At 46.8% G+C, this 21404-nt stretch overlaps 1 pseudogene; it reads right to left on the bottom strand.

Moving 5' to 3' along the window:
• Positions 1-21404, bottom strand: part of LOC150060343 (ubl carboxyl-terminal hydrolase 18-like) — a 55857-nt pseudogene that overhangs the window by 24796 nt on the left and 9657 nt on the right.

Below are 21404 nucleotides of genomic sequence, written 5' to 3'. Positions count from 1 at the left end.
AAGTAGACAGACCCCTGGCAAGATTAATTGAAAAAAGAAGAGGGGAGACTCAAATAAATAAGATTAGAGACCCCACGGGATCCAGGAAATTCAAGTCCATAATGAATAGGTACTAGCAGGGCCTATATTGAAAGAAACAAGAAAATCTAGTAGAAATTGATGATTCCTTAAATAAATATAGGCTACCCACAGTGAACAACGAAGAGGTAAACAAATTGAACAAACCAAACTTAAAATTGAAATTATGGAAGCAATCAGGGAAATGCCAACCAAAAAAAGCCCAGGTCCAGATGGTTTAGCTGCAGGATTCTACAAGACATGTAAAGACGAATAATCAAACACATTTTATGAAGCTAATATTACTATCATCCCAAAACCAGGGAAAGACCAAACAAAAAAAGAAAACTACAGACCTATCTCTCTAATGAACACAGACGCAAAACTCCTCAATAAAATATTAGCCAACAGAATCCAGAAAAAAATTTTAAAAATCATACACTACGATCAAGTGGGTTTCATCCCACTGATGCAAGGCTGGTTTAACATTCGCAAATCAATCAATGTAATACATAACATCAATGGAGCTAAGGATAAGAATCATGATAATTTCTATGGATGCGGAGAAGGCATTGGACAAAATACAACATCTATTCATGTTGGAAGCACTAGAAAAAATAGGAATAAGAGGTACATTCCTCAAAATAGTGAAAGCCATATATGAAAAACCTACAGCCAGTGTTATACTAAATGGTGAAAGGCTGGAACCATTTATCTTAGAATCAGGAACTAGATAAGGATGCCCACTCTCTCCACTTCGCTTCAATATAGTGATGGAACCCTTAGCCAGAGCAATAGGCAAGAAAAGGACATCAAGGGATCCAAATAGTGAAAGAAGAAATTAAAGTATCGCTATTCTCAGATGACATGATCCTCTAGTTGAGTGATCCCAAAAATTTCACTCCCAAACTCCTAGAATTAATAAACTAGTTTAGCAAAGTGGCAGGATACAAAATTAAACTTCAGAAGTCAGTAGCCTCTTTGTACACAAACAATACACAAACACAAGTCCAAATCAAGAAAATGATCCCATTTGCAATAGTCCCCAAAAGAATAAAATCCTTAGGAATTAACTTAAACAAAGATGTGAAGGAATTATTCAATGAAAACTATAAAAAAAAACGACTAACGAAGAAATTAAAGAGGACACTAGGAAATGGCAAGACATCCCATGCTCCTGAAAAGTGAGAACTAACATAGTGAAAATGGCTATATTGCCATAATTAATATGAAAATTTATCCATTCTTCTTTCTTTCTTTCTTTTTACTTCTTTCTTTATTCCTTTTCCTTCTTTCTTCTTCTTTCTTCATCCTTCTTTCTGCATTATTTTTCTTCTTCCTATTTTCTCCTTCTTTCCTCCTCCTCCTTTTTTGGGGGCCAGTCCTGGGGCTTGAATTCCGAGCCCAGGCACTGTCCTTGGGCTTTGTCAAGGAAAGTGCTCAACTACATGAGCCTCAGCACCACTTCCAGTTTTTGTGGTTTGTGGTACCTAAGACTGGCTTTTTTCTGTTTGTGGTACTAAAGAATTGAATCCACAGGTTTGTGTATACTAGGCAAACACTCTACCATGATGCCAGGCTCCTGGCCCATCTCCAGTTATCTTATGACACTGGGTACATTTTCCCCTCAGAGTGCACACAAAGGGAGAGGACGTCAACGCACCACAGAGGCTAGGCATCCAAGAGCCTGGTTAAGCATATACAGGACCTGGAAGGTCTGACAGACAAGGAAAAGTGCTAGGATATGCCTTCTGATTCCCTCCAAAGATTCTTATTAGAAACTTTACAAAATCCCACTTCTGAGGCATAAAATGGAGGGCTTAGTGTGGAGTTGCTGACCTAGCCTGTGGAGAGCTGTGAACATAATACTACTGATATTCACCCATGCAAATTGAAATACCTTGGAATGACTGATAAAAATCTATGTAAGATGTATATAACGAAATTGTAAACAGCTATTACAAATCCCCTCACTCCCAAATCCCCATGCCCTGTACAGGACATGGCTAAAAGCTCAGTGAACACTCAAAGCTAAGGATACAGACTTAGGATAAGCCTGCTGTGGCAAAAGGTGTCCTGACAAGTACCAACTTAACAATCAGGAAAGCATAGACTTCCCTTCCTCACATGAGTCTTCATTCCATTCACCAGGCTTTGGTCTGAACATTACTGGAAGCACAGATACAAACCTGGTACAGACTTAAGGCATGAGGTTGGAGACCTAAATTTGGCATGAGTCTATGAAAGCAGGTTAGGGTTAGGAGGTGTCAGTTAGGCCACTTCAACATTAGACCACAATTTCAGAATCTTCACATAAAATTACAAGGGTCTGGACTCCAATTTTTTTATGATACTCAGCACTTTTTGCCTCCAAAATACTTATGGTCAGAAGAAATCACCATGTAACAAAGGGTGAAGATTCTAGAACTGTTCCAAAGGTCAGTGGGATCCTGTATACTGAGAGAGGAAGACAAAACAGAAGCAGTCACACAGAAGCTCCTAGTAGAAAACTGACATATAACATCAGTCTAAAATAACTGATTGAGTCAGTAGACAGAAGGCAGTGAGGCTCAGTGTTGTGGTGTTTCCTTAGATTATGGGAGGCCATGAAACACAATAAAATTTAAATTCACCAAAATAAATTTAAATGCATTGATAGGTTGAACAAAATGTGTATATGATCTATGTAATTACAAATGAAACTTCCTGCATTCCCTCAGCCCCAACCCACAGGCACTGAGAAGGACATGACCAACAGCAGAAGTGAAAAAACAATGAAGATTCAGAGACCTGTGTAGGGCTCCAGGGTCATCAAAGTTATTCTGACAAGCAGCAACTCTCCAAGCAGGGAGTGAGACATTACCCTTCTTCACATATGCCCTCACCCCATTCTCTAGGCTCCAGGATGATCAATTTAGATGAAAACTTGATGACAGTTGGAGAGAGAACATGGGCCTGGGCAAAGCATGAATTCACAGGAACAAGATCAAATGGAGTCCATCCAGGCCATTCTACTATGGGCCATACCCACTAAACCTGTTTTCACAATCCCAAGCTTCCAGTCTCTCAACATTTTACCCTGGCACTGTGCATTTTCTTCTCAAAGTGCCTATAGTCACGGGAGGGCAACATGCAGCAAAGGCTGGAAATAGTGAAAATCAAAGGCTAAGGTGCTTGCCCAGCTTGTGAGAGAACCTGAAACACAATATCACAGGAATTCACCAAACAGAAATTAAAATACCTTTGTGTGACTATTGGACCTATACAATAAAAACAAAAATCTTTCTGTGCTGGTCCTGGGGCTTGAACTAGCTGTTTTTTCCTGACAAATGTTTGTTCAAGTCTTGTATTCTACCACTTGAACTCCATTTTAGCATTTTTACCCATTATTGGAGATAAAGAGCCTCAAGAACTTTGCTTCCAGGGCTAGGTGTGAAATGCAAACCTCAGATCTTGGACTCCTTCGCATTTAGGATTACAGACCACCAACACCTGGCAAAAAACAATGATTTCCACACATGCTCTCATACCCTTCCCTCATGCACTATGCAAGACATTTACTGGGAGCAAGATATGTTGGGATCCATACAGCCCATCCTGCATTTGATTGTACACCCAGATCCTACACTTAGGATTCAAAGGTTCTGGATTCTCCATCTTTTCTCATCACAGCACAGAAAGTTAATGGAGTCTCTGAAGAACAAAGGCTCAGCATTCTGATGCCTCTCTTCTGCTGAGCAGGATCTGGGGAAGAGCTGAAAGAAGGAAAAAAGAAAGAGCCATCTGTACCACACTTTCTGCTCCTGCCTTCTGCTACCCCACCAGCTCCTCAGGTGGCATATCCTGGACCAGGCCTGAGGCAGTGTTAGTGTTCTGAAACCAATAGGAGCCATTGCTCAGCATCAAGGTGTTTTTCTGGCTGGGGAGGCCTGCACCAAAGTCTAGACAAAATCCTGATATGCCCAGTACAATGAGGAGAAGCCCTCAATACTGGAGGATGAATGAATGATGTCCACAAGAATGTCTACACTGGAGAATGAATGATGTCCACAACAATGGCCCCAACCACCAGGCCTCAGACCCTGAGAGGGGCAGGGAGTGTACAGGAGGGACAGGAGATGGGGAGAGGATAGGAGATGGGGAGGGACAGGAGATTGTGAGGCGACTGGACTTGAAGAGAAGACAGGAGAAAGGGAAGGACAGGGGAAATGGAGGGTATAGGAGATGGGGAGAGGTAGGAGATGGGGAGGGACAAGAAACGGGAAGGGACAGGAGACAGAAAGGGACAGGAGACGGGGATGGACAGGACACGGGGAGGGACAGTTCACACGGAGGGACAGGAGACAAAGAGGGATAGGATCCAGGGAGGGACTGGAGTCGGGGAGGGGACAGGACATGGGAAAAGACAGGACACTGGGAGTGAACAGTAGACCAGGATGGGAATGGAGATGGGGAGGGTACAGGAGATAGAAAAGGACAGGAGACAGGGAGGGGGCTTGAACAGGACATAAGAGGGAACAGGCCACAGGAGGGGACAGAAGATGGGGAGGGGAGAGGAGATAGGCAGGGGCAGGAGACGGGTAGGGACAGGAGACTGGAGGATCAGAAAAAGGGAAGGGACAGGAGATGGGGAGGGGACAGGAAAAGACAAGAGGTGGTGACAGGAGGGACAGGAGAAGCGGAGGGGACAGGTGTTGTCTAGAGGAAGAGACAAAGTAGAGCAGACCTCATCTCACACCAGCCTGGGGTGGGTCAGAGGCCGGAAATGAGGGGGGGGGATGAGTGGGAGCTTTACTGGGCAAACAGAGGCCAGAAGTGAGTGTGGAGGATTACACAAGTGGACAGAGAACGGAAGTGAGCATGGGGAGCATTATGGGAGCAGAGAACTGATGTGGGGTGGGGGAGCATTATGGCAGCGTACAGATCCGTGAAATGGGGAAGAGGGAACATTACCAGAGTGGACAGTTATCAGGAGTGGCGGTTGTGGAGCATTACCAGGGCGGACAGAGACCAGAAGTCATGCGGTGACTGACTGAGGGGCCGCAGCACAGGCTTGGTCTGCACTGACCGCTTCCTGCGATGGCGGCCCCATTCCTGGGCCTGGAATTAGAAAAGTAAAAGAGGAGGTAGGGGTGTGCAGCCAGCCATGCGTCTCCACTCTTGACCAGGCCCTGGGCCTGCTTACACTGAAAGCTCACCGCTGACTGGGAGTGGGCTCCAGAGGTCTGGCTAGGCCTAACATGGCAGAAGTCAATTCAGGAAGAGAACAGATGGAGCAGAAGGCCCCACTTCACCCAACTTCACAGCCACCACACACACAGGCCCAGGATCTACCCACACTGAAAACTCACCGCTAACTAGGAGCTGGCTCCAGAGGCCTGGCTTAGGCCTAACATGGCGAAAGCCACTTCAGGAAGAGCACAAAGGATGAACAGGGTGCCCGGCAGGCCCCACTTCACACACCTTCACAGCCCCCACGTGCCCATGCCTTGGTACAGACCTGTCAAAGGGCTCAGCTGTCAAGAGCCCCGGCCTTCCTCACACACACACACACACACACACACACACACACACACACACACACACACACACACACACACGGCATCTGGGTAGAGCCAGCCTCCTTCAGGAGCTTCCCCCCAAAGAGAAGCTACCGGCACCTGACAGGACCGGTGAACAGAAAACATATGCCCGGCCACAGGCCGAGAGTGCCCCGCCCAGCGCTATACGCCCGGAACAAACACCGCCCCGGAGCCTCGCAGGGGTCTGACTCTTCCCAGGCAGAACCGATGTGAACCAGTTCAGCATCCTCACCCTGTCACCGATCCCTCACATCCTCGCTCCGCCTCATCTCGTGGTATGACCCCGCTAGCCCTGCCGCTGACCACTCACGTCCTGGCTCCACCCCACCCCTCTTGGGGTCTGTCCCTACAAGCCCCGCCCTGACCCTTCACATCCTCACTCCACCCCAACCCTCTCGGGTAATGACCCCACAAGCCCCGCCCCCGACCCCTCACATTCTCGCTCCGCCCAACCCCTCTCGTGCTGTGACCCTGAAAGCCCGATCCTCGGACCATCACATCTGTGCCCTGGCTCCATCCCTCTGGAGCTCTTCCGCCAAGCCCCGCCCCAGACTGCTCACCTCCCTTCCTCGTCCTGGCCTCAGCACCCGGTGCCCCGCTCCCCACAAGCCCCGCCCTTCTCAAGCCTCAGCCCCACTCTGGCTTGCAGCCTGCCTTTTTCTCCGGCTGTTCTTCCCACTGCCTTTGGCTGCTCTCTTCTCAGAAACAGGGCTCCGCCTCTGCCCCTCCTCCCACTGGAGAGGCGAGGCAAACACAGCAGCAGCAAGTGTGTGAACCAGGACATCTTCCAGTTGTGGTCTGCTTCAGTGGCTGTAGATGGGGCTTGGAGTCCGTGCTCTAGGTTGCACATGAGGGGGCCCGCTGTTCCTTTCTGGGGTGGTGATTGAGGAATCGGTTGCTTGCCTAGGGGTGGGAATGGAGGGGACCCATGGACCATCCACATCCTGAGGCCGAGTGCTGCCACTTACTTCTATCCGGGGAAGCCTGGAGGCCCAGGCTGTGAGCACCAGGTGAGGAGAAGTTCTTGGCCAGCTGCTCAAGTCCAGTGTCTGAAACCCCACAGCCGCTCCAGATGGCCTCGAGGCTCAGTACCATCTGAGGAAGATGAGCCCGGGCGTGGCCTCCCCTCCCAGCCTGTTTCTTCCCCCAAGAGGTTCCCACTTCACTGCCTGCCTGACAACCTGCCTGCCTAGCAGAAGACCTGAGACCAACTCCTTATTGTGCAGCAGCAGCCCTCAAGCCTTCGGTAACACCCTGCTGCCACTGGAACTGGAGAGCCAATTGGACAGGCAGGCCCAGACCTTCCACGGACACTTACTAGGGACAGTCACTTAGGGCCTTGCATTGCCTCTCTTGTGCATTTCGGCTTATCAGTATGTAAGTGTGGGGCGTGGGTGTGAGTGGAGTACAGGGAGAGAACTAGACCAGAGAGCAAAGCAAGACAAGAAAAAATACAGGCTGAATTGTTGATGTTTCCAGTTTTCAGGAGTGGGGAAATAAACCTTCACAGAGTCCAGTTGGTTAAGGATGAATTTAAATTAAAACATTCCATCTTTTGCCTCCATCAACCAATGTTTCCTTCAAAAATTTAAAAGAGGGAGACACAGCAGCCACGTATTCAGAGGCAACAAGTGCTGCCTCACAGGTCCCATCAAAGATTAGTTTATTTGTTTATTAATGTATTTCATGCTCCATCATAAACTGCAATAAGGAGTGAAAAAAGGAGAGAAGACTAGCTTGCACTGTCCCTCTCTCCCTCTCTTCCTGTCTTCTTCCCTCCCTCATTTCAACAGATTAAGAAGTTCTTAAAGAATGATATGCACATTGGAAACACAGAGAGACAGAACACACACCCATACATACACACATTTAAACAATATAAAGCCAGAAGAAGGGCTTACGCTCAAGTACTGCAGCACCACCTTAAGTGAAAAAGCCAAGGAACAGCACCCAATGTCTATATTCAACCTAATTAACAGTGTATGTGCAATGAGCTCCACTACCCACAAGACGGCGCTCTGGGTGAATGCTCACCACCCTCCTCCCCTCCATGGTGCAATGAGCTCCCCTTGCCACCAGAGGATGATCTGGGTGAATGCTCACCACCTCCCCATCCGGTGTTGCAGTGATCATTGCTTCCCACCAGAGGGTGCTCAGGGTGAATGTTCACAGCTCCAGACCAAGCCGTGGTGTAGTGACATCCGCTTACCACCACAAGGCGAACTGGGTGAATGCTCAACACCATTCCCCCCTCCGTGGAGCAGTGAGCTCCAATTGCCCACAGAGGGCTCTCTGGGTGAATATTCACTGCCCTAGAGCATTCCGTGATGCAGTGAGCTCCCCTTCCCAATAGAGGGCCCTATGGGCAAATGCTCACAGCCTTCCCCCCCCCATCACGTGGTGCAATGATCTCTGCTTACCACCAGAGGGCGCTCTAGGAGAATGCTCATTGCCTTTCAGCCCGCCATGGAGTAGTGAGCTCTGCTTGCCACCAGAGGGTTCTCTGGGTGAATATTCACCATCTTACAGCCCCCCCGCGGTTCAGTGTGTTTCCTTTCCCTCCAGAGGGGGCTCTGGATGAATGCTCACCATCTTTCCACCTACCCTATGGTGCAATGAACTCCGCTTCCCAACAGAGGGTGCTCTGGGTGAATGCTCACTACCCTGCTCCCCTCTATGGTGCAGTGAGCTCTGCTTGCCACGATAGGGCGCGCCGGGTGAATGCTCACCACCTCACCCCCCTACCTGTTGTGCAGTGATCTCTACTACACTACACACCAGAGGGCGCGCTGAGTGAATGCTCAGCACAGTCTGACCCTCTTTAGTGAGTTTAGTCAGCCTCCCACCAGAGCGCGCTCTGCCAGAAGGGTCAATGCCTTCACCCCTGTGGAGCAATGAGCTCCACTACCCACCAAGGGCTCTCTGCATGAACGATCACATCCTTTCCTCCCTCCATGGAGAAGTGAGGTCTCCCTCCCACCAGAGGGCACTGTGGGTAAATGCACACAGGACTAGACCAATCCGTGGTGCAGTGACCTCCAATTACCACCACAGGGCGAACTGGGTGAATGCTCACTATCTCCACCTCCCGTGTTACACAGAGCTCCGCTTCCCATCAGAGTGCGCTCTGGGTGAATGCTCACCGCCCTATACCAATGTGAGGTCAGTGAGCTTCATTTCCCTCCAGATGGTGCTCTGAGTGAATAATCACCGCCTTTCACCCCTCTGCTGAATAGTGAGCTCCGCCCTACAGCCCCCGCAGTGTCATGATCTCCTCTGCCCAACAGAGGGCGATCTGGGCAAATGCTCACAGCCTGCTCCCCCCATCCCATGGTGCAATGAACTCCACTTCCCAGCAGAGGGCACTCTGGGTTAATGCGACCACCTTCCCCTTCTTCCCCTTCTGCAATGAGCTCCACTTGCCACCAGAGGGCGATCAGGGTGAATATTCACCACCCTCCTCAACACTTGATGCAGTGAGCTCCACCTGCCACCACAGGGCGCTCTGTGTGACGGGTCACTGCCTTCTGAACCCCATGGTGCAATGCACTCCCCTACCCACCAGAGGTCATTCTGGGAGAATGCTCACCACCTTTCACACTTATGTGGTTCATTAAGCTCTACCACCCACCAGAGGGCACTCTGGGTAATGCTCACCGCCTTTCACTCCTGCGCATAGCAGTGAGTTCCCCTTCCCACCACAGGGCGCTCTGAATGAAAGGTCAATGCCTTCCTGCTCCCCCCGTGTTGCAAGGGGCTCCACTATCCACCAGAGGGCGCTCTGGGGGAATGCTCACCACCCTCCTCTACTTCGTGGTGCAATGAGCTCGCCTTGCCACCAGAGGATAATCTAAGTGAATGCTCACCGACTCCCCCTCCCATGTTGCAGTGATCAATGCTTCCCACCAGAGGATGCTCTAGGTGAATGCTCACAGCCCTAGACCAATCCCTGGTGCAGTGACCTCCGCTTAAAACCAGAGGGCGAACTGGGTGAATGCTCAACGCCTTTCACCCCTCGTGGAGCAGTGAGCTCCGATTGCTCACAGAGGGCTCTCTGGATGAATATTCACTGCCCTAGAGCATTCTGAGATGCAGTGAGCTCCCCTTCCCAAAAGAGGGCCCTCTGGGCAAATGCTCACCGCTTTCCCCCGCACCCCGTGGTACAGTGAACTCTGCTTCCCACCAGAGGGAACTCTGGGTGAATGCTCACCACCTTTGATGCCTCCGTGAAGCTCTGAGCTCCACTTATCATATAGCGCACTCTGGGTGAATGCTCACATCCTCTCCCTCCCGTGTTGCAGTGATCAACGCTTTCCACCAGAGGGTGCTCTGGGTGAATGCTCACTGCCTTACACCCCTCCATAGAGCAGTGAGCTCCGCTTGCCTCCACAGGGTACTCTGGGGGAATATTCACCGTCCTACAGCCTCCCTCAGTGCAGTGAGCTCCCCTTCCCACATGAGGGCACTCTGGGCGAATGCTCACCACCCTCCTCCCTTCTGTGGTTCAATGAGCTTCCCTTTCCACTAGAGGGCACTCTGGGCGAAGTCTCCCCACCTTCCTCCCACCCTGTGGTGCAATTAACTCAGCTTCCCAACAGAGGGAGCTCTGCATAAATGCTCACTACCGTTCACCCCTCCATGGTGTGTGAGCACCTCTTGCCATCAAAGGGCACTCTGAGTGAATGGTCACCGCCTGCCTCTACTCCCTGTTGCAATGAGCTCCACTTCCCAACAGAGTTCACTCTGGGTGAATGCTCACTGCCTCCCCCTACCGTGTTGCAGTTAGCTCCGCTTCCCTCCAGAAGCTGCTCTGGGTGAAAGCTCACCACCCTCCTACCCTCCGTGGTGCAGTGAGCTCTGCTTGCCACAAGAAGGTGCTCTGCATGAAGGGTCACTGCCTTTTCCATTCCCGTGGTGAAATGAACTCCACTACCCACCAGAGGACGCTCTGTGTGAATGCTCACATCCACCCCCTCCCATGTTGCAGTGATCAACACTTTCCACCAGAGGGCGCTCTGGGTGAAAGCTCACTGCCTTACACCCCTCCACGGAGCAGTGAGCTCCGCTTGTCTCCATAGTGTACTCTGGGTGAATATTCACTGTCCTACAACCTCCCGAGGTGCAGTCAGCTACCCCCTTCCCACATGAGGGCACTCTGGGAGAATGCTCACCACCCTCCTCCCCTCTGTGGTTCAGTGAGCTTCCTTTCCAACAAGAGGGTGCTCTGGGAAAAGGCTCACTGCCTTCCCCCCAGTGAAATCAACTTCCCAACAGAGGGCACTCTGCATGAATGCTCACTGCCGTTCACCCCTCCATGGAGCTGTATGCTTCGCTTGCCAACAGAGGGAGCTCAGCCTGAAGGGTCACTGCTTTTCCCCCTCACCCCCGTGGTGCAATGAGCTCAACTACCCACCAGAGAGGACTCTGGGTGAATGATCACCACCTTTCAGCCCAGCGTGGAGAACTGAGTTCTCCTTCCCACCGTAGGGCACTGTGGGTGAATGCTCACCATTTCCCCCTCCAGTGTTGAACTGAGCTCCGCTTCCCACCAGAGGGCGCTCTGTGTGAATGCTCACCGTCATTCACCCCTCTGTGGAGCAGTGAGTTCCGATTGCCCCCAGAGGGGTCGCTGAGTGAATATTCACCTCCCTAGAGCATTCCGTGAGGCAGGTATCTCACCTTCTCACCAGAGGGGGCTCTGGGAAAATGCTCACCGCCTCCCCCTTGGTGATTCAGTGAGCTCCACTTCTCACCAGATAGAGCTCTGTGTGAATGCTCACAGCCTTTCACAATTCCCTGAGGCAGTGACCTCCCCATTCCAACAGAGTGCGCTCTGGGCGAATGCTTACCGCCCTCCACCTCAACCAGTGGTGCAATGAACTCCGCTTCCCAACAATAGGCACTCTGCTTGAATGCTCACCCCCCCATGAAGTGAGCTTCTCTATCCACTAGAGGGTGTTCTGGGTGAATGCTCACCACCCTCCTACCCTCTGTGTGCAGCGACAACTGCTTACTATCAGAGGGCACTGGGTGAATGCTCACTGCATTTCACTCCTCATAGAACAGTGAGCTCGGCTTGCCACCAGAGGGCGCTATGCATGAGGGGTCACGCAATACCTCACCCCCCTGTGGTGCAATGAGATCCACTACCCACCAGAGGACACGCTGTGTGAATGCTCACCACCCTCCTTCCCTCCGTGGTGCAGTGAGCTATGCTTACCACCAGAGGGCGCCTTGTGTAAGGTGTGACTGCCCTCCCCCTCCCTGGGGTTGCAATGAGCTCCACTACACACCAGATGGCACTCTGGGTGAATGCTCACCACCTTCCTCCCCTCCGTGGTGCAGTGAGAACTGCATACCATCAGAAGGCCCGCTGGGCCGGTGCTCACCATCCTCTCCTCTCTGAATTGACTAACTCTAGTTCTCACCCTAACCTAGGTTTGTGGATTTCTGTGACCTTCTCAGTTGTGTCTTTGAATGAATTTTCTGAGTATATGGACTATCCTAACCCCTAAATCTCTCTACAGCCTCAAGATTTCTACTAAAGAAGGAATCCCAGCATTTCTCCTATTTCTTTTTTTTTTCCAGTCCTGGCTTTGAATTCAGGGCTTGAGTACTTGGGCTTTCTCAAGGCTAGAGATCTATCACTTGAGCCTAAGCACCCTTCTTGGATTTTTTCTATTTAGTGGTACTGAGGAATCGAACTCGCGTCTTTGTGCATGCTAGGCAAGCACTGTACCAGTAGGTCAAACTCTCGGCGCTTCTTTCCAATTTCTATAGCACAAATACTTTGCATCTTACATTTTTTAATTACCCCCAGATTAAGCTGTACACTCTACAATCACTGTGAGAGAAACAACCTTATTTTCATATGGTGCCTATTTCACTAATGAGATGGTTAAATAAGATATGTCCTCCACAGGCTGCACAGGCAATCACTGTGGTTAGAACTTAAGATATAAATTATTACATAATTGTTTAAATTATTTTTCTTCATTGTAGAATCTGCCAGAAGACTTAGCAGATCCCAGGACAGAAAACAAAATGAATGTGTCAGTATCTGAAAGTCTGAAGTATTTCCCTTGCCTCCACTCTTCGTATAAACCAGAGATATGCAGTTTCCTGCCTAAAAAGAGATTTATAAGCATAGTAAAATAAAGCATCTGCCGTGAAAGGACAGCAGGAACGAGAGTCAGCAAGCATCCAGGCTAGTGGAGCAAGTCTTCATCCAATTTTCAGAGTGGGGGTATAAGCCAACTCCAACACTGTTTTTGGAAATCAATTTTTATTGGAACACAGCCAATTATATTCATTCATTCATTCATTCATTCATTCCTGTACTGTCTATGGCAGCCAATGTTTTACAAGGCCAAAGCGAATAACAGCTACAAAGCTGTGACCCACAAACTCTGAAGTTCTTTCTCTCTAGCCATGGTCATGTAAAGTGTGCTAAGCCCTGCTCTAAATTACAGAGGAGTCAATAAGACAAAATTGGATAATAAAAGGTACATAAGAGAAATGCTCAGGATAAATGAAAGAAAAAAAGGAAAAGTAGGTTAGAGGAGAGCATCAGACATATACACCACCTAATCCATTAAATTTGCATCAATCAAGCCTTCTTGTGTGGCTCAATATGCACTCCAGTACCACCTCCAGTGCCATTATGGGCACATATAAAACCTCTCTGCCTTAACTTTCTTCAGCTTTTCTCTCTAGTTTCACCTCCATAGCTATTAAAATTATGTCTTCATACTTACTGAGTCCATGCCACTATGCCAGACTGGGAAAGATGAGAAAAGTGGTCTTGTCCCTTGGTCTGCTAGGCACCATGGCTTATACTTGTAATCCTAGTTATTCAGGATGCTTAGATCTAAGGATTTATGTTCAAAGCCAGCAGAGCAGGAAAGTCTTTGATCCCCATATCTGTAATTACCCACCAAAAAGCACTATGAGTGTAGACAGCTGGCATGGGCAAAAAAGCTCAGGGACAATGCCAAGGAGTGGACTTCAAACCTCAGAAACAGCACCAATATTTAAAACGTACATGGTCCACTGTGGGGGAGAATCATATAATTTAAAAAAATTGGAAGTAATAAATGAGGCATGCTCAAGAAGCAATGAAAGCAATATAACCCAAGCTGGCCTTGACCCAAGGATACTCTGGCCTATGTCTACCAACTGCAAAGACTATAGGCAGTCCCACTATTCTTGGTAAAATAAATAAATAAATACTCTGTCTAAAATACACCTTAGCTCCTGTAACTCACAACAACCTAAGGGCCACCTGTCTTCCTCGGTACACCCCCGGCCTGGCCAGCAAAGAGCATACATTCTCAGATGACAGCAGTGCTCACAGGAGGCAGACCTCACTGCATGAGATGCTGCCCTTCCTCAGCCAATGTGCCCCCAGCACAGCTGCTCACCTCACCTCAGTAGTGGAAGCCAGCAAGAGACCCATCATTGGCCATGGCTGGTAAGAACCTAGAACTGGTGAAATCTTGAGTAGGTGCCATCTAACAACTGAGGGGTTACAGCAGCTGAGCCTGAATGAAGTCCTGTCTGGTGAGATGGATCCAGAAAGGTGGGAATACCTCACCTGCTCTGTGGCCTCACTGAGGTCTTCTAGCTCAGTCAGAAGAACAAGTCTGAAATCCAAGTTCTGAGGGAAATGCAATGAGTGGCAGATTTTTGCAGTCTTTGAATTTCTAATGGAGAATTGCATAGAATGAATGGTCAAAGTTTGGGGCAAATGCATCATCTTCAAGACCTGCAAAAGCAAAAATCACTGTAAAATGCCAGGGCTGGTGTTTTACTCTTCTCCCCAGGAAGAGGTGTGTAGGAGACACACTACATGGCTAAAGTCTCCCATCAGGGAATCTGTTCAGCTACTCCAAGACACAAGTGACACTTGTCTGTGACAGCACTACAGATCTTAGACAAAAGCCATGAGCTTCTCAAGGCTGCAACTGGCCAATGAAACCTTAGGAGCAAGCGGTTGTCATAGGGAGCTGGACTAAAACTGGAGAGAAAACCCCACCAGCCAGCCACCCACCACCCCCTGGGCAGGAACTCTCCCTGCCCTTCATCTCTCGGTGAAGCAACACGGGAAGCCCAGGGATCCTGGCACTAGCACTACCTGGACCCCACCCCACCACGTATCATGAAGGGCACGGAAGTTGCTGGGAAGCCTTCGCCAGGAAACCCACAGGGGAAGTATTTGATATGAGGTGTGAGTACCTGGTTTCCACGTGTCTTCAATCCAGTAATCACAGAACCACTTGCTTTTGTTGGCTAACTCCATAGGGTGGAAAAAGCCGTGCACAGTGTCTTTCTGCCGGGTGGAGGAAACAAGGGACAGGCAATCTTAGCGGACACTTTCCATCAAGAAAGTAGCCATCCCCTGAAGGTGAGTGTTCAAGCTTTGCTTCCACTTTCCACCACAGTCTTCTAAGTAGCCCCCACTACTACTGCTACATCTGCCAGGATCTTCCTTCAATTGGAGGGGGAAAAATGGGAGGAGCTGGTCCTACTGTTCCCTCTGGTACAGGTGAGGCAAACCAAGGAATCCTTGACTGCATCCAGTACAGGGACTGCAGCTTGCCCACGTGTAAGGAGGAGCCAAGAACAGGTTAGGCTACTGTCCAGAGCTGGACCTGTTAGATTGCCTAGCCCCTCACACTGCTTGCCCTACACACAAGGGTGCAGTGGGTGGGAAGAAGAACACTGGGTTTCTGAGATACCCTCACTGCACCTGGGATAAACAATGGTGAAAGACTTGAACGGGTCCTCTAAATCATTCAGCTTCAGGCGTTTACCAAGTCCACATCAGGTATTTGATCCTTAGTTAGGTTCTATAACCTGAGGTAAAGCTGAGTGGCATCATGCTGGACAAACACCGGTTAGAAAGAAGTAACAGCACAGTAGTGAGGGTGCTGCAGTTGTCCGAGGACCATATGCTCTGGGTGCACCAACATTTACCACTTTAATTTTACTCTATTTCCCCAACTCTGCCAAAGGAAAGTATGTACTACCTATGAGCTGCTCAGGACATGAAAACTATTCTTGGTATTGAATTGGACAGTTCCTCTTAAACTTATGACACCAGAATGAAACAGGGCTCCAAGTCTGCAACCCATCCGCTCTACATGCTCTAAAGAATCTGTTAAACTGGCAGCCTAGATGGAAAGGGAAAAGCCTGCCACAGTATAGCCAGAGTAGAAACTGGGTCAACTGCAGGATCCAGGAGAGGCAGAGCACGTTCTGACACACCAGCTGTGTTCTAACATACCACCAGTAGCACCAGCATCTGCCTGGCAGGGTTAACACATTGGGTTCCAGGAGGACACACCACCTCCAGGGATGTCTACTGCACAGGGCTGTTCACACCCCACCCCAGAAGCTGCCCTGGCTCCCTGTCCATAGGGCACTGCATCCGGGGCACATCCACTCATGCCAGAATGCCGAAAGGACCCAGAGACTACAGCACTAAATCATGCTTTAGCCAACATGTATTCATTCTAAGAAAAAAAATAATACTGGTTCTTCAGGCTGAGCTCAGGGCCTGGACACGGGCCCTGAGGTGTTTGGCTCAAGGCTAGTACTCTACTACAGCTACAGCCCCATTTCCAGGCTCTTTTTGGTAGTTAATTGAAGCTAAGAATCTCATGGACTCTCTTATCTGGCTGATTTCAATGGTGATCCTAATATCTCAACCTCCCATGTAGCTAGGATTACAGGCGTGGTCCACAGGTGTCTGCCTTTCTTTTTAATGTTTTACCCTTTATCCCTGTTTAAAATTGTCATTCTCTGTAGTTCTTTCTTTTCACTTTACCTGATTTACACTTACAAAGCATTCTACTATGTATTTATTCTAAGTTTCTTCCTTCTTTATCCCTAGCTTTTCTTGCCATAGCAAGTCTTTACTTATTTTGTGTATGTGTGTGTGACACAGGCATGGGACTTGAACTCCAGGCCTGGGGACTGTCCCTGAGCTCTTCAGCTCAAAGCTAGTGCTCTACCACTTGAGCCACAACCTCACATCCTGTTTTCTGGAGGTAATTGGAAGTAAGAGTTCCATGCACTTTCATGCCTGGACTTGTTTTGAATAGCGATCCTCAGATCTCAGCCTCCTGAGTACCTAGAATTACAGGTATGAGCCATTGGCACCCAGCCAACTTTTATTCTTCCTGTCTCCTACTTTCTTATATAAGAACATCAGTTCTCACATAAAAACTGAACTTTACTTATTGTAAATATTTGGTCAGTGATTGAATCAGTGAGATTGTTAGTACTAAGTTATACCCCTTAGCCAGTGTAAAAAATGGATTATCATGCTGGGAGTTTGGCGTAGTTTTAGAGTGCTTCCCTAGCATACATGAAGACCCAGTTTGATTCCTTCATACCACATACTTAGAAAAAGCTCCAAGAACAGAAATCCAACAGTTTATGAAATTTAACAGTAAAGAGCACACAAAATACCAACTCTTTGGGACACAGCAAAGGCAGTACTCAGAGGAAAATTTATAGCGCTGAGTGCCTACAACAACAAGTTGGAAAAATTACAAACCAACAAGTTAATGTCTCACCTTAAGATCCTGGAAAAAGAGCAACAAACCAACCCTAATCCCAGTAGAAGAAAGCAAATTATTAAAATAAAAGCAGAATTAAATGATTTGGAATCCAAAAAAACTATAGAAAGAATCAACAAAACAAGGAGTTGGTTCTTTGAAAGAATTAACAAAATTGACAAGCCCTTAGCAAATCTTATAAAAAAAAAGAAGAGTTCATATCGAAATAAACAAAATCGCATATGAAAATGGTAATATCACGACACAAATTACCAAGATCCAGAATATCATGAGGGAATACTTCTCAAACCTTTATGCCAACAAATTTGAGAATCTAGATGAAATGGATGAATTCCTAGCCAATATTAACATACCCACACTGAACCAAGAAGAACTAAGCCAACTCAACAGGCCTATTTCAAGCTCTGAAATAGAAATGGCAATTAGAGAACTTCCACCTAAGAAAAGCCCAGGGCCAGATGGATTCACAGCTGAATTCTATAAGGTCTTCAAAGCAGAGCTCACACCAATACTCCTCAAGCTCTTCAACGAAACTGAAAATGAAGGTTCCTTACCAAACTCATTCTATGAAGCCAGTATAACCCTCATCACCAAACCAGACAGAGATTCATCAAAGAAAGAGAACTATAGACCTATATCTTTGATGAACATCGATGCAAAACTTCTCAACAAAATACTGGCCAACCGTCTACAACAACTCATCAAAAAATTATATACTATGATCAAATTGGATTCATCACGGGGAGGCAAACCTGGTTCGACATACGCAAATCAAGTAATATAATTCAACACATCAACAGGAGCAAGGACAAAAATCACATGATTGTCTCAATAGACACGGAAAAGGCATTTGACAGGATCCAACACCCCTTTATGTTAAAAGCTCTGGAGAAACTAGGAATCCATGGAACATTCCTCAATGTAATAAAGGCTGTGTATGAGAAACCTACTGCTAGTATTACACTTAATGGTGAAAATCTAAAGCCATTCCCTCTAAAATCAGGAACGAGACAAGGATGCCCACTCTCTCCACTCCTCTTTAACATAATACTAGAATTCCTAGCCAGTGCAATAAGGCAAGAAGCAAGCATAAAGGGGATGAAGTAGGGAAAGAGGAAATAAAACTACCCTCTTTGCAGATGACATGATTCTGTATTTAAAGAATCCTATACACTCTACTCCCAAGCTCCTTGAGCTGATTCAAAGCTTTGGAAGAGTAGCAGGCTATAAAATCAACCCTCAAAAATCAACTGCCTCCCTTTAGGCCGACAGTGAGAGGAACGAGGCAATAATCAGGAAGGAAACTCCTTTCACAATAGCCTCAAAGAAAATAAACTACCTAGGAAGTAGCTTAAATAAGAATGTAAAGGAACTTTTTGACAAAAGCTTTAAAACCCTAAAAAAGGAAATTAAAGCAGAACTAAGGAAATGGAAAAACCTCCCATGCTCCTGGATTGGAAGAATCAACATTGTGAAAATGACAATCTTGCCAAGAGCTGTCTACAAATTCAATGCAATACCCATCAATATCCCAATGACAGTCTTTAAAGAAATAGAAGAGGCAATCGAAAATTTCATATGGAATAATGAAAGACCCCGTATAGCAAAAACACTTCTTAGCAGAAAGACCAGCGCTGGAGGAATTTCAATTCCAAACTTTAGACTCTATTACAGAGCTATAATTATCAAAACAGCTTGGTACTGGCACAGGAACAGGCCTGAAGACCAATGGAATAGAACTGAGGACCCAGATATTAACCCACAGACCTATGGCCACCTAATCTTTGACAAGGGAGCCAAAAAAATAGAATGGAAGAAAGACAGCCTCTTCAACATGTTGTGCTGGCAGAACTGGTTAAGCACCTGCAGAAAACTAAAGTTGGATCCTTCTTTGCACCTTGCACTAGAATTAACTCCAAATGGATCAAAGACCTGGAGGTAAAAGCTGACACACTGAAAACTTTACAGGAAGGAATAGGAGATACACTAGGCCTCCTTGGCACAGGTCGAAACTTTCTTAATAAGGACCAAGAATCACAACAAATCAGAGAAAGGCTGGATAAGTGGGACTGCATTGAACTGCAGAGCTTTTGTATGGCAAAGGACATAGCTAGTAAACTAATCAGGAAGCCTACAAAGTGGGAGAACATGTTCACCAACCAAACAACGGACAAAGGCCTCATATCTAAAATATATCAACAACTCAAAAAATTGAATCACTCAAAAACTAACCTCCAAAGTAACAACCACCCCATTAAAAAATGGGCCAAAGACTTAAAGAGAGTCTTCTCTGAAGAAGAAACAAAAATGGCCTATAGACACATGAAGAAATGCTCAACATCTCTGGTCATAAAAGAAATGCAAATCAAAACAACTCTAAGATTCCACCTCACTCCAGTTAGAATGGCCAGGATCAGGAAAACGAATAACAAGAGATGCTGGAGGGGATGTGGCCAGGAGGGATCACTACTACACTGTTGGTGGGAGTGCAAACTCATTCAACCACTATGGAAAGCAGTGTGGCAGTGCCTCAAAAGGCTAAACATAGAACTCCCCTATGACCCAGCAATTCCACTACTTGGCATTTACCCAACCATCCAGAAACAAGGACCTACTAAATCCACTAGCACAACAATGTTCATTGCAGCATTATTCACCATAGCAAAGATATGGAACCAACCTTGATGTCCCTCAGTTGATGAGTGGATCAACAAGTTGTGGTATTTGTACACAATGGAATTCTATGCTGCTGTCAGAAAGAATGGCATCGCCCCATTTGTTAGGAAATGGAAAGACTTAGAAAAAATCATATTAAGTGAAGTAAGCCAGACTCAAAGGAATTTAGGCTCAATGGTTTCCCTCATTCATCATAATCAGTAGAAACCTTGGGCTCTACTAGCAGAGATCTGCAATAGAGCAAAATCTTGATACATAAGGCCATATAATCTGAAGCTAATTGAAAGGACCACCAGGATATTGAAACAAAAGCCATATAATGAATGATTGTTGTCCTTAATGTACTATGTTGTCTCTCATCTCCTTTGCTGTCCCTTGGTTATCTCATATTGGTATAGTATCTCACTTTGTTATCTGATATATTGAATTTATTTGTATTTGGATATTTGAAATTTGATAGGGAAGGGGGGAAAACCAAGATGGGTGGGGGGTGTGGGGGGGGAGGGAAATGGGTACCAAGACATGTGAAAGGGTATCGATGTATGTGAATTAATGCACCTTCTATCTGGTAAATATCATGTAACCCTTTTACTAATTACAATAAAATAAATTAAAAAAAGAAAAAGAAAAAGCTCCAAGTGTTGCTGAGGCTCAAGTGGTAGAGCTCAAGCCTTTAGAAAGTCCAAGGAGAGTACCCAGGCCCTGAATACAAGCCCAGGACTGGAACAAAATGGATTATCAACCCAGATAAAATCCATTTCTCTCAGAATACAAATTTTCTTTTTTTTGGATTAAAAACATATTTATTGCAGCATAATTGTCACACTATAGCTTGTAAATATTTTTATATTTTTATTGTAATTAATAAAAGGGTTACATGATATTTTCCAGGTAGAAGATGCATTAATTTACATACATTGATACCCTTTCACATGTCTTGGTCCCCATCACCCTCCCCTCTACCCGCCCATCTTGGTTTTTCCCCTTTCCCTATCCAATTTCAAATAACCAAATGCAAATAAACACAATATATCAGATAACAAAGTGAGATACGTAACAATATGAGATAACCAAGGGACAGCAAAAGTGATGAGAGCTAACATAGTACAATAAGGACAACAATCAATCATTATATGGCTTTTGTTTCAATATCCTGGCGGTCTTTTCAATTAGCTTCATACTATATGGCCTTATGTATCAAGGTCTTGCTCTATTGCAGATCTCTGCTAGTAGAGCCCAAGGTTTCTACTGATTATGACCAATGAGGGAAACCATTGAGCTTATGTTCCTTTGAGTCTGGCTTACTTCACTTAATATGATTTTTTCTAAGACTTTCCATTTGCTAACAAATGGGGCAATGTAGGTTTTTCTGACAGCAGCATAGAATTCCATTGTGTACAAATACCACAACTTGTTGATCCACTCATCAACTGAGGGACATCTAGGTTGGTTCCATATCTTTGCTATGGTGAATAATGCTGCAATGAATATTGTTGTGCTA

This window comes from Megascapheus bottae, chromosome 7 (assembly GCF_031878675.1).
Source record: "Megascapheus bottae isolate mThoBot1 chromosome 7, mThoBot2.hap1, whole genome shotgun sequence".
In the NCBI taxonomy this organism is placed as follows: Eukaryota; Metazoa; Chordata; class Mammalia; order Rodentia; family Geomyidae; genus Megascapheus; species Megascapheus bottae.
This window is presented reverse-complemented; position numbering and strand designations above follow the sequence as displayed.